This window comes from Oratosquilla oratoria, chromosome 12 (genome assembly GCF_046742065.1).
Source record: "Oratosquilla oratoria isolate Oo_2021 chromosome 12, ASM4674206v1, whole genome shotgun sequence".
NCBI classification, from domain to species: Eukaryota; Metazoa; Arthropoda; class Malacostraca; order Stomatopoda; family Squillidae; genus Oratosquilla; species Oratosquilla oratoria.
Genome location: NC_134788.1, coordinates 52,814,184 through 52,825,917, shown reverse-complemented (window position 1 = coordinate 52,825,917; position 11,734 = coordinate 52,814,184).

Sequence of the window (11,734 nt, the reverse complement as noted above, 5' to 3'; positions counted from 1 at the left end):
TATATATATATATATATATATATATATATATATATATATATATATATATATATATATACACATACACACACAAACCAGGTGAACCTTTTGCAAGATATGATCTACTTTTTCCACAGTTACCCTAATGCGATCTACCAGTCAAATACAGGAGCACTCTGCCTTTATAAATAATTGTATTTTATTCAGACATGTCCATCACTATGAATTTAATTTATTCCCAGAAAAATAGAAATATGTTAATTCAAGCAGTGTCACTGTGCCTTTAGACAAAATAATATGATAAAGAATACTGCCAATGTCACTGAACTAATAACAATGTAGGAATTTTGTCCAATATAAAACCAAAGGATTTTATTCAGCTGAGGGCTAGCCCAATTCGCCCAAGTAACTTCTGTCGATTTGTTGTCTTATGGCTCCTGCTGGCCTGCAAGCAACTAAAAGCTTCTTTTAGCCCAAGTCAAAATGCTCCAGCCTCGCGAGGCTTATTCGAAAAGCCCCAAATTTCTTTCCAAAGAACAAAAGATCGTTTTTCGTCATCGTTTTCCTTGTGGTTTGCCCAATTATATCATCTTATTATGAAGCCCAATCATAAAGCCCAAAAGATTTGCACATGATCAAGACTTCAATGTCTTTTTTCGCACCGAGTCTGTCCATTTACTAAGCCCATTCAAAAAAGCCCATAATCAATCTTCAGAGCCTATAAGGTCTTTGTAATGACCTTTTGACATCAACTTTGGCTCGTAATGCCTGTTGGAAAAAGCCTTTGATTTTCTCCTCGAGGACCGTATAGTCTCTTCAATGACCTTTTGGCCCTTTTTCTTGGCCCGTTTGAAAAAGCCCATAAGTTCCTCAATGTCCATAAAGGTCTTGACAATGACGCGTCGGCTGCCCGGGCCATGGCGTCGCGTCGTCTTGAAGGGACTTTGAGGAGTTCGGGGGAGCGCCAGTCACTGCATGGCTTCCCAAGCCATTCTTCGAAGGGACCTTCTTCGGTGGCGTCTTATCCCCATGAGGTCCCACAGCTTTCTTCTAGGACCAAAACTAAATAAAAATCTTCTTCGTGGCCCAACTTCCTTACTCTTCCGCGGGGCAAGACCACTGCTGGGCCCAAGCTTCCTCACGACACAGATTGATAGTGTAACAAAGAATGACACTAGAATAGTAGTAGTAGTATAAGTATCATTATATATGTATGAATTATCATTACTATTATTATTATTATTATTATTATTATTATTATTATTATCATCATCATCATTATTATCATTATTATTACTATTATAGCTACTATTATTATTTTATATTTTCATTTCTTATTCAGCTGATGGGCAAATTTTTTGTAAAAAAAGTAGTTTAACGTTTTTTGGTCTGTGTAGGTTGATACATTTTTTTTTTTTTTTTTTTATATACAAGGTACCGGGCACGTCGCCACGGCTACGCCGTGGGTGCATTGGCCTGCGGCATTTCTCGCTTCGCTCGCTCCAGGACCTTCGTTCTCTCTTTTTTTTTTTCCCATGGGACATTCGATGTACTCATCGGCATCCCGTTTTGAAATGTTTCTTATGATCTCCTTCTTTAGTTCTTGTTTTATTTCTTCTTTCTCCTTTAATTCATCTTTTTCTTGAAAAGTCCTTTCCCAAACCTTAAGGTCTCTTTTATTTTCATTTTTTTTCCGATGGGACACTCGTTTTGAAATATTTCTTATGATCTCCTTGTTTAGTTCTTGTTTTATTTCTTATTTCTCCTTCTTTTTCTTGAAAGTCCTTTCCCAAACCTTAAGGGGGACCGACGCATCTGATTCCGATTCGTCGACGACATAGTCGTAATCAGGCAGGATCATTGCCGTTGCGGCTTCTTCACTAATATTGTAAGCTGAAGCAGGAATCTCAACGGATCCCAATTCAAGTTCCTTACACAATGGGACATTTTTGCCGGATTTCGGAAGGTGGTCATAAAAACTCTTTCTTGTACTCCCTGCCCTTCGCTCGCGGCCAATCAATCGTCTCCGTTGCCGTGACGTCAATGTTCTCGTCCAATCAGTCGTCTCCGTTGCCGTGACGTCACCACTCTCGGCCAATCAGTTGTCTACATTGCCGTGACGTCACCACTCTCTCAGCCAATCAGATTCCTCACACAATGGAACATTTTTGCCGAATTTCGGAAGTTGGTCATAAAAATCATGAAAACGCCAGGAAATTTTCAAAACTGGAAAACTTTATTTTTTCATATACATAGATTTATTTATTTATTTATTTATTTATCTGTTTATTATTTTTTAAAACGAATCTTATTGCCATAAATTTTATTCAGCTGAGGGAAACCCTCGAAGATAACATTTGTTAGCATTGCCATTTCTAATGCCGTTACCATTCTAATACCATTACCGTTTTCACTTCCGATAACATAAGAATCACGATTTACGATTACGAATAACGCTTTCGATTTATGCTTCCGATTTGCGCTAACGATTCACGATTCCACATTTACGAATTTCTCGTATTTTACGAATAGCAACCGTTACTATTAAGGGCCATTTTTTATCTAATTAATTTTTGGCATTTCTTGGCTGCCATTTGCGATCTCTGAGTTCCTGAATATCTATCAGTAGATACCTCAGACGACTGCAGGTTTCCTTCTTGTCAACGATCTCTTTAATTGAAGAATAGATCTTCTAGACCTGTTGGGTTCCGATGGGTGAGGTCTGAGCTACCTCGTCCATCTTGTGACCCACTGCCTGTAGAATGGCGCAGACTGCCTCCAAAGAGGTCTCGTCTCTTCTCGTGAGGAGGAACTGAGTGCACTAGGCGACTCTTCTCACTGGGATAAGGTCTTCGAGGCAGAGGCTTGCGATGAAAACGCACAAGGCAACGTACCGCTTTCTACAAGAATTTTTCTAGAGCTCTGCTTCTGCCCGTTCTTCGCGGGACAGGTTTCCGCTCTCAGAGGAGGCTTTTGTGTCTTCCCGTGGTTGAAATAAGCTTTGGCACTAGCTAACCAGACGAGTTTTAAAGACCTCCGTTCTTTCTTTGCCCATTTTGTCACTCAACATTTTTGATAGCTGCGCGTAAGTTCGCGAGTAGAACTGCTATCTGGTCGAAAAGTCAACAATTAAATCGGCCGCCATTTGCACCGTGCCCGGGTGTTCGGTGAGGAAAGCCGTTATTTGCTTGGATATCTTGTCAAAGTTCTTGGGTGACAACTTATTCATGAGGGATTTCAACACCCCCATGTCTGAGGCCTATTTGTCCATGTGGACGGGCCTGTCTTCGGTCGAGGTAGGCGCTGTCTACTCCATTCTTTTGTGCCAATTAACTGGAGTTGGTATGACTCGGTGGGCAGTCACCGTGGAATGGCAGACCTTATCTCTTTGCTGTTGAGGTTCAGTGACACTAAGAAGTTTTGTCCTCTCGAGGCCCGTTTTTTTGGTATTAGATGGCGTCGCCTAATACTGCCTGTTATGCCAGTTGGCAGGAATTGGTATAACCCGGGGCCCGGTCACCGGGGTTTGTCGCAGCTATTCCTTTTGCTGCTGAGGATTACAGACATTCGAAGGCTTGGCAGTCTCGACTTGCCTTGTGTCTCTCTCAATCCTCTGGGCTTTGAAGGCGTTTGGCACTGGTTTGCTATCTTGAGCCATATGCCTTCTGTGGGCGTGTCTTTTCCTCTCAGGTACTAGAGTTTTGGGCGCGGTAGTTGCCTCTTTCTTATTTCTCCTTTTCTTCTTTTCGACTTGAATCCATTCTCCTTCTTTATTGCCATTCATACTTTCTTCATCATTTATTGGTATTTCCTCTTTTACATTGGCCTTGATTTTTTCCTCATATTTGATTTTCTCACAAACCAATTTATTGTCCTTTACTGCCTCGTTGATAATCTTTACTTCTTTATTATCTTTTCCATTAATGATTTCATTGATTTTTCTGTTTTTCATTTCCTGTTCAGTTTTCTTTGTGATCACATTGTTTTCCATTGCGTCTCTTTGATTGATCCTTTCTCTATCCTTTTCAGCCTTTTTAGCTTGTTTTCCATTTGTTGTAATGGCTTCTACTTTTTCCTTGCTTTCTATATCATTATTTCCATTCATTTTCTGAAATTTGTCTTCAAATTCAATTTTCTGTCTTTTTGTACTATCATACATTGCTCTCAATTGACTTATAACTTTCTTAGCCTTTTCAATATCAAATTGATAATTATCTTTCTTATTTTCCTTTTCAGTTGTTTTACCTTGTTCGCCATTTGTTCTAATAGTCTCTACTTTTTCGTTACTTTCTTTATCATTTTTCCCATTCACTTTCTTAATTTTGCCTTCACATTCCATTTCCTGTTCTTCTGTTGTCACCTGCCCTTGCCTACCTAAGAGGATGTCTGCCAGTTCCTCGGGCAGAGTAGTCTTCATTGTGGTGCAGGATTCCAATTTATATGTGAGGACTCGGGCATAAACACTTCCATCGTGGTCCTTGAGGAATTGGACCTTTTCTATAAATTCTTCTACGAACTCCTGGGAGTTCGTAGAAGAGCCGTGGCCAGAGCCGCCTACGGGAGCCTCGAGCAAACGAATGGTGCCGGCGCCGAACATCAAGAGACACCCAACACCTAAACGTCGGGTCGCCCCTAACCGAGCATAACTTCACCAAGCGGAGAACGGAGATGAACTCCACACAGACTCTCGGAAGGCCTGGGAAAGACATCTCCTCCTACCCTCTTGAGCCAAAGCTACGGAACATCCTCTGGCGTGTATTGGCCGGGAAATATTATGACAAAATATGCCTTCATGTTAAATATAATTATTTGGCTGGCTCTGGCCATTGACATATGTTCAAGGTATGACATTTATTTCTTTATGTTCTAGTGCACACACACACACACACACACACACACACACACACACACACACACACACACACACACACACACACACACACACACACACACACACACACACACAAATATATATATGTGTGTGTGTGTGTGTGTGTGTGTGTGTGTGTGTGTGTGTGTGTGTGTGTGTGCGTGTGCGTCTGTGTATCTATCTATCTATATATATATATATCTAGGACTTCCATTCCTCTCATGATTCTATAAATAGTCAGTAGATCTCCTCTTTCTCTTCTTTGTTCGTATGTAATTTGGAGAGAGTTCATGACAACTTTGTCGTTGCTCTTTATATTCTTTCTAATTTCTTTATATTCTTTTTAGTACTGGGTGTCCATAGTGTTGCTGCATACTCCAGTTTTGGTCTTATTAGTGTAACTAATATTTTTTAATAATTTCCTCATACAAGTAGTCAAATGCCACTTTCATTGACGTTAGTAGGTTGAAAGTTTTTCCGACTATCTTATTGATATGATTGTCCGGTGTCATGTCTTTGCTGATTATTACTCCAAGGTCTCTTTCCGAGTTCACTTTTTTTTACTTCCTCTTCACCAATTTTATAATTTCTTGATATTCTATTTTTACTTTTTCCAAACTCCTTTATACTACACTTCTTGATATTGAATTCCACCTCTCACTTCTGAGTCCATTTCCAGATTTTGTCTAGGTCTATACGTGTGTGTATGTGTCTGTGTGTGTGTATATATATGTACATATATGTATATGAGCCCGACCTGTACAAATTATGTGTTATATCTTATAAGTGTACAAGTAATGGAAGGTGAAAACTTAATTTCATGGTGATGTGTAGTTTTACATAGCCTGGAAGTGGCCGAACGTAAGGAAGAACGACATGACGCCATAAAAATGTGTGACGTCACATTCATGATATATATTTATTTTGTGACTATCATGTATTTTATGGGTGTATATCTGTATTTTCTATTATAAGCGAAATTTTTCGCGTTATATGCATGTGTTTTTTGTGCTCTAGTATATATTTTCAAAGTAGTTTTACATTGTCTGGAAGTGGCCGAGCGTAAGGAAGAACGACATGACGTCACGAGCTTCTGCATTTCATAAAAATGTGTGACGTCACATCCATGATATATATTTATTATGTGACGACTATCATGTATTTTATGGGTGCATATTTGTATTCTCTGTTATAAGTGAAAATTTTCGCGTTATATGCATGTTTTTTTATGCTCCAGTGTATATTCTCAATGTAATATGTACATTTCAGAAATATGCGTGGTCCACCTTTGATTGACGACGACTTCTGAGCTAGACTCAAGAAAGGCAAACTACTCAGCAACTGGTCTCTCCCGAAATATAAGCTATTGATTTCATAATCGTCGCACCACCTCTTATAACTAATCAAATCGCTGCCTAAATCTTAAAAGACTCAGTAATTCATATGTTCAAGCCTCGAATATGTTTTTCAAGAGCCAGCGAAGAATCAGCCGTTGCTTTAGAGAAAACGACATATTTGTTTCAAATCTACTCAACCTGAATTGAAAATAGGTATTCGCAAGATATCTATACAAGATAATTCGTCTATTGAATAACTGTAAGAGCTCCAATTTATCTTTAATTATATAGAAACTCATTTTCTGTGATTTATAAGATTCTTAACCTCTTTCGCACGATGACACCATGTAAGATTTGGTTAACAACACAAAAAGTATTCAAACGCTCTAATCATGAGAATAATAATGATAATAATAATAATAATAATAATAATAATAATAATAATAATAATAATAATAATAGTAATAATAATAATTGATAATAGTAATAATATTGTTATTATTGAAAATAACAATAATAATAAAAATAATAAAAAATGTAATAAAGATAATAATAATGATAATAATAATAATTATAATAATAATAATAATAATAATAATAATAATAATAATAATAATAATAATAATTATAATAATTATAATAATTATAGTAATAATGATAATAATAATAATAATTAATAATAATAATAATAATAATAATAATAGTAATAATAATAATTGATAATAGTAATAATATTGTTATTATTGAAAATAACAATAATAATAAAAATAATAAAAAATGTAATAAAGATAATAATAATGATAATAATAATAATGATAATAATAATAATAATAATATTAATAATAATTATAATAATTATAGTAATAATAATAATGATAATAATAATAATAATAATAATAATAATAATAATAATAATAATAATAATAATAATAATAATAATAATAATAATAATAATAATAATAACAATGATAATGATGATAACAATAATATTGATCGTAATAATAATGATAACAATAATAATAATAGTAATAATAATAATACATACATACATACATATACCAAAGGCTTTTTCCCCCTTACACGGGGGGTAGCCAAAAAAGAAAAAGGCATGGAAATCACTCCCACCCATTTCACCTCCGATATCAACCACTCCCCTCCACCCTCCCTCCCTCCTATCTTGGTTCCTCCTGGATGACGGGTCATCCCTGCATCCTGTCCACTGCCCTGCGTCAGAAGCAGTGTCGCAAGACACAGCACATCCCTAGCAAGGCCGCTTCATAAATTCGGCGACCCCCCCCTCTCCGTCCCCTCATGCAGAAAAGAAGAAGACGGAGAGAAATCACTTAGCGCTACGTCAATTTTTTTCTCATACATACTTCCTCACCCCCCATGCCCCACCCACTCCCCCTCATGCATCACAGCATCATCTATACAGAACCCCTCTCCATTCACCCCTATCTTCTGTCCTCTCCCGTCCTTCCTCCACAGACATTCCTCTCTTTTGTAATGCCCCTTTCACCCCATCCATCCATCTCATCCTAGGACGCACCCTCATATTCACTCCTTCCACCTCTGCCTTCCACACTTCTTTTACTAATCTTTCTTCACTCATTCTTTTCCTGTGTCCAAACCATCCTAATACTCTTTCATCAACCCAGTTTCCTTTCCACCCCTGTTCTCCTCCTCACCTCCTCATTTCTCACTCAAATAATGTTTTATTCACACTTCGCGTAATTTTGCAAACCTTGGCACAACAAAATCGCAATCTGCCATTAAATATAAGTTAATTATAATCGGTCACATAAAAAGTTTTATACTTTTTGTAAAAAATTAACAAGAATTTTGACAATAATAAAATCCAGATTGCACTCTAGTGGAAGGTGTTGCAAAGATCCCACGTTACCAAGAAAATGTTAAATATGCTCAATAACTCCATAATGGATTTTTTTTTAATGGGGGTTTGGGGGGGTCATGGCCCCCCTGGCCCCCCCTCTGGCTACGCCCTTGCTTGCAGTCTAATTCATTTTTGGGCTAATTTCTCCCGTCCATATCCGTTACACACAACACCACCTGTTACACACACACAACACCCGTTACATATACATCCATAACCCCGTTACACTCACACATCAGCATCCGTTACACACGTTACATCAAGGACCATATACATAGTCAAACGGTTTATCAAACGGGTTTGACCGTATGAATGTGGGCACTTGTTTGTCAGACGAGTTTGACAAATCGGATTTGACCGTGTGAACGGGGCATTTGGTTGTCAAACGTTTGACAAACCCTTTGTCAAACGGTGTTTGACCGTGTGAATGAGGTGTTTGTCAAATATGTTTGACAAACCGTTTGTCAAACCGGGTTTGACCGTGTGACACCCAACCTTTTCGTCCTCCAACATGCAGGTTCTCCCGCAAGACCTTGGGGGGCTCTACGGGGGGGGGGGGACACGTACAGTAGGGCGAGGCCAACGTCATCCTGTCGGGGGGTTGGACCCACCCACTCGTCGGGCCCCGCGGGCTACCTACCTACCAGCAGCACAATACCTCTTGTACGACGTCACGTCACCAGCCAGAGCTTCGTCAAGGAGACGTTTGACGCCATCTTGCATGGTCCACGGCATCGTCAAGGGGGGTCCAGTCAAGAAGCATTTTATCGACATTTTTTGTACTTATTACTATTATTGTTGTTATTGTTGATGTTGTTTTATCACTATTATCATTATTAATATTATTATTATCATCATCACTGTCTCCGTCATCATTTATCATTATTATCGTCATCGTCGTCGTCGTCGTCGTCTCCGTCAACATTTATTATTATTGTCAACATCTATTATTATTACTATCATCATCATTATTATTATTATCAATCATCATCATTGTTCTTATCATTAATACTACTAATTTTATTAATTATTATTGTTATTACTATTATAATTATTGTTGCCAATATAATTATTATCATTATTCATTGTTTTACTTAAAATCCTTACGGTACTAATATGTAGATTATCTAACGAAAAAGGGCGATTTTATTGAAAAAGAAAATAATTAGCATTCTTTTCTGAGTGGACATTGATCCCCAAGCATAAAAATGCTGCGTTACCTCTGACCCGAAAGAATGTCGGTGAATTAACTAAAATGTCGACTTTTAAGGTGGATGGCAAGAGGTAGAAAATGGGGACGACAGCCATAGTCGCAGGAATTATATTTATTTTCTTCTATTTCTTAGGATGTTTGACATATATTATTTCCCCTTCCCTGGTAAAATATATCTTAAATGTTTTTTGTTATAGTTTTAGATAAGGATGCTAAGTTTCCCTCTGGAATATTAATTTTTGTAGAGCGTCAAGTGTAGGAGGAAGTGTAGGAGGACGAAAAGGAGGAAGAGGAAGAGGAGGAGGAGGAAGAACAGGAGGAGGAAGAGAAGAAAGAGGAGGAGGAGGAGGAAGAAGAGGAGGAAGATGAGGAGGAGGAGGAAGAAGAGGAGGAGGAAGAGGAGGAGGAGGAGGAGGAAAAGAGGAGGAGGAGGAGGAGGAGGAAGAGAATGAGGAGGAGGAGGAGGAGGAAGAAGGGAGGAGGAGGAAGAAGAAGAGGAGGAGGAGGAGGAGGAGGAGGAGGAGGAGGATGAGGAGGAGGAGGAGAGGGAGGAGGAAGAGGTGGAGGAGGTGGGGTAGGAGGAGGAGGAGGGAAAGAGGAGAGAGAGGAAGAAGAGGAGAGGAGGAAGGAGGAAGAGGAGGAGGAGGGAGGATAAGGAGGAGAGGAGGAGGAGGAGGACGAGGGAGGAGGAGGAGGAGGAGGAGCAGAGGAGGAGAGGAGGAGGAAGAAGAGGAGGAGGAGGAGGAGAAGAAGAGGAGGAGGAGGGAAGAGGAGGAGGAGGAGGAAGAGAGGAGGAGGAGGAGGAGGAGGAAGGGAGGAGGAGGTGAGGAGAGGAGCGGAGGAGGAGGAAGAAAAGAGGAGGAATAGGAGGGAGGAGGAGGAGGCTGCGAAGAGGAGACCCCCCCGGCCGGGAGGAATGCGGGAGGAGGAGGAAGAAAGGAGTCATCCTCGAGCGGACGGGGCGGCGGCGCCACCCCGCCAGCCGCGCCTGGCGCGCGCGGCACCGCTGGCGGCGGCTGCTGCCGCCGGCGAGCTGTCGGCGGAGGCGGTCCCCGCGGCGGCTGCGGCCACGGCGGCCGCCGCGGCAGCCCCGGCCTCGGCGGCCTACGCGGCGGCTGCGTAGGCCGCCGCTGCCGCAGCGGTGGCGCCGCGGCTGGCCGCGGCCGCGGCACCCCGCTGACGCGGCGGCGGCGGCGGCGGCCCCGACGCCGCTGCTGCGGCGTGGCCGCCGGCGGCCGCGCGTCGGCGCGCGGTAGGCGGCGCCGCCCCGCGGCGCGCTGCCGCCCCGGCGAGCGCCGCGCGGCGGCGTGCGGTCCGCCCCGGCGGCGGCGTGCTCCCGCCGCGGCTGGCGCCCGCGGCGGCGCCGGTCCGGCCGTGCGGCGGCCCGGCGCGCGCTGCGGCCGCGAGCCGCCGCGTCGGCGGCCTGCGCCGGCCGTGCGTCCGCGCCCGCCTCGCGCGTGCGGCGGCCGCCGCGTCGGCGGTCGGCTCCTCAGCTGGCGTCCGCCTGCTCCGCCGCGCCGCCGCTCGGCGGCGTCGGCGGCGGCGGCCGCCGCGGCGCGTGCTTGAACTGCCCCCGCTGGCGGCCGTCGGCCGCGGCGTCGACTTCGGGCGGCTGCGGGCCACGCGCGACGCCGGCCGTCCGCGGCAGCCGCTGCGGGCGCCCGCTTCCGCTCCTGCGTCCTGCCGCTGCGGCGGCTGCGGCCGCTGCCCGCGGCGCGGCGGCGGCCCCGGCGGCGCCGTACGCCACGGCGCGGCGGCTGGCAGCCCCGCGGCTGCTGCCGGCGGCGGACGAGGCGAGGCGGCCCGCGGCGGCGGGCCATCGGCGGCGGTGTCGGCCTGCGCCGCCGCCGCGGCGGCGGCCGGGTCGGCGTGCCGCCTCTGCGCGGCGCCCGCGGTGCGCGCGCAGCGGCTCGCCCGCGGCGCGGCTGCGCCGTCCGCCCGCGTCGCGCCGTGCGGTCGGCTGCCGCCCTGCCGTCGGCGGCTGCCCCGCGCAGCGGCGGCCTACTCCGCCCCCGGCCGCTCGGCGGCGGGCGGCCGCCTCCCGCGGGCTGCGGCGCGGCCGCCGCGGGGGCCGGGGGCGGCGCCCGCGAGGCCTCGGCGTCGCCGCCGCCCGGCAGCGTCGGCCGCCGCCGGACGGCGGCGGCGGTCGCAGCCGCGGCGAGCGGCCGGCTTGGGCCGCGCGGCGGCGGCCGCGGCGGCTGCGGTCCGCTGCGCTCCGTCCTTCGTCGCCGGCGCCGCCGCGGCGCCCGGCGAGGACGCCCGCCTCTTGGCTCCTGCGGCCGCGGGCCGCCTCCCCGTGCGGCGGCGGCGTCCGCCCGCGGCGTCTGGTGCGACGGCGCCGGGCGCCGGCGGCGCCGCGCGTGCGCCGGGCGGCCGCCGCGCGGCTGCGTCTTTCCGGCGGCGGCCGCCGCGCGGCGGCCTCTGCGGCGGCGGGGCCGAGT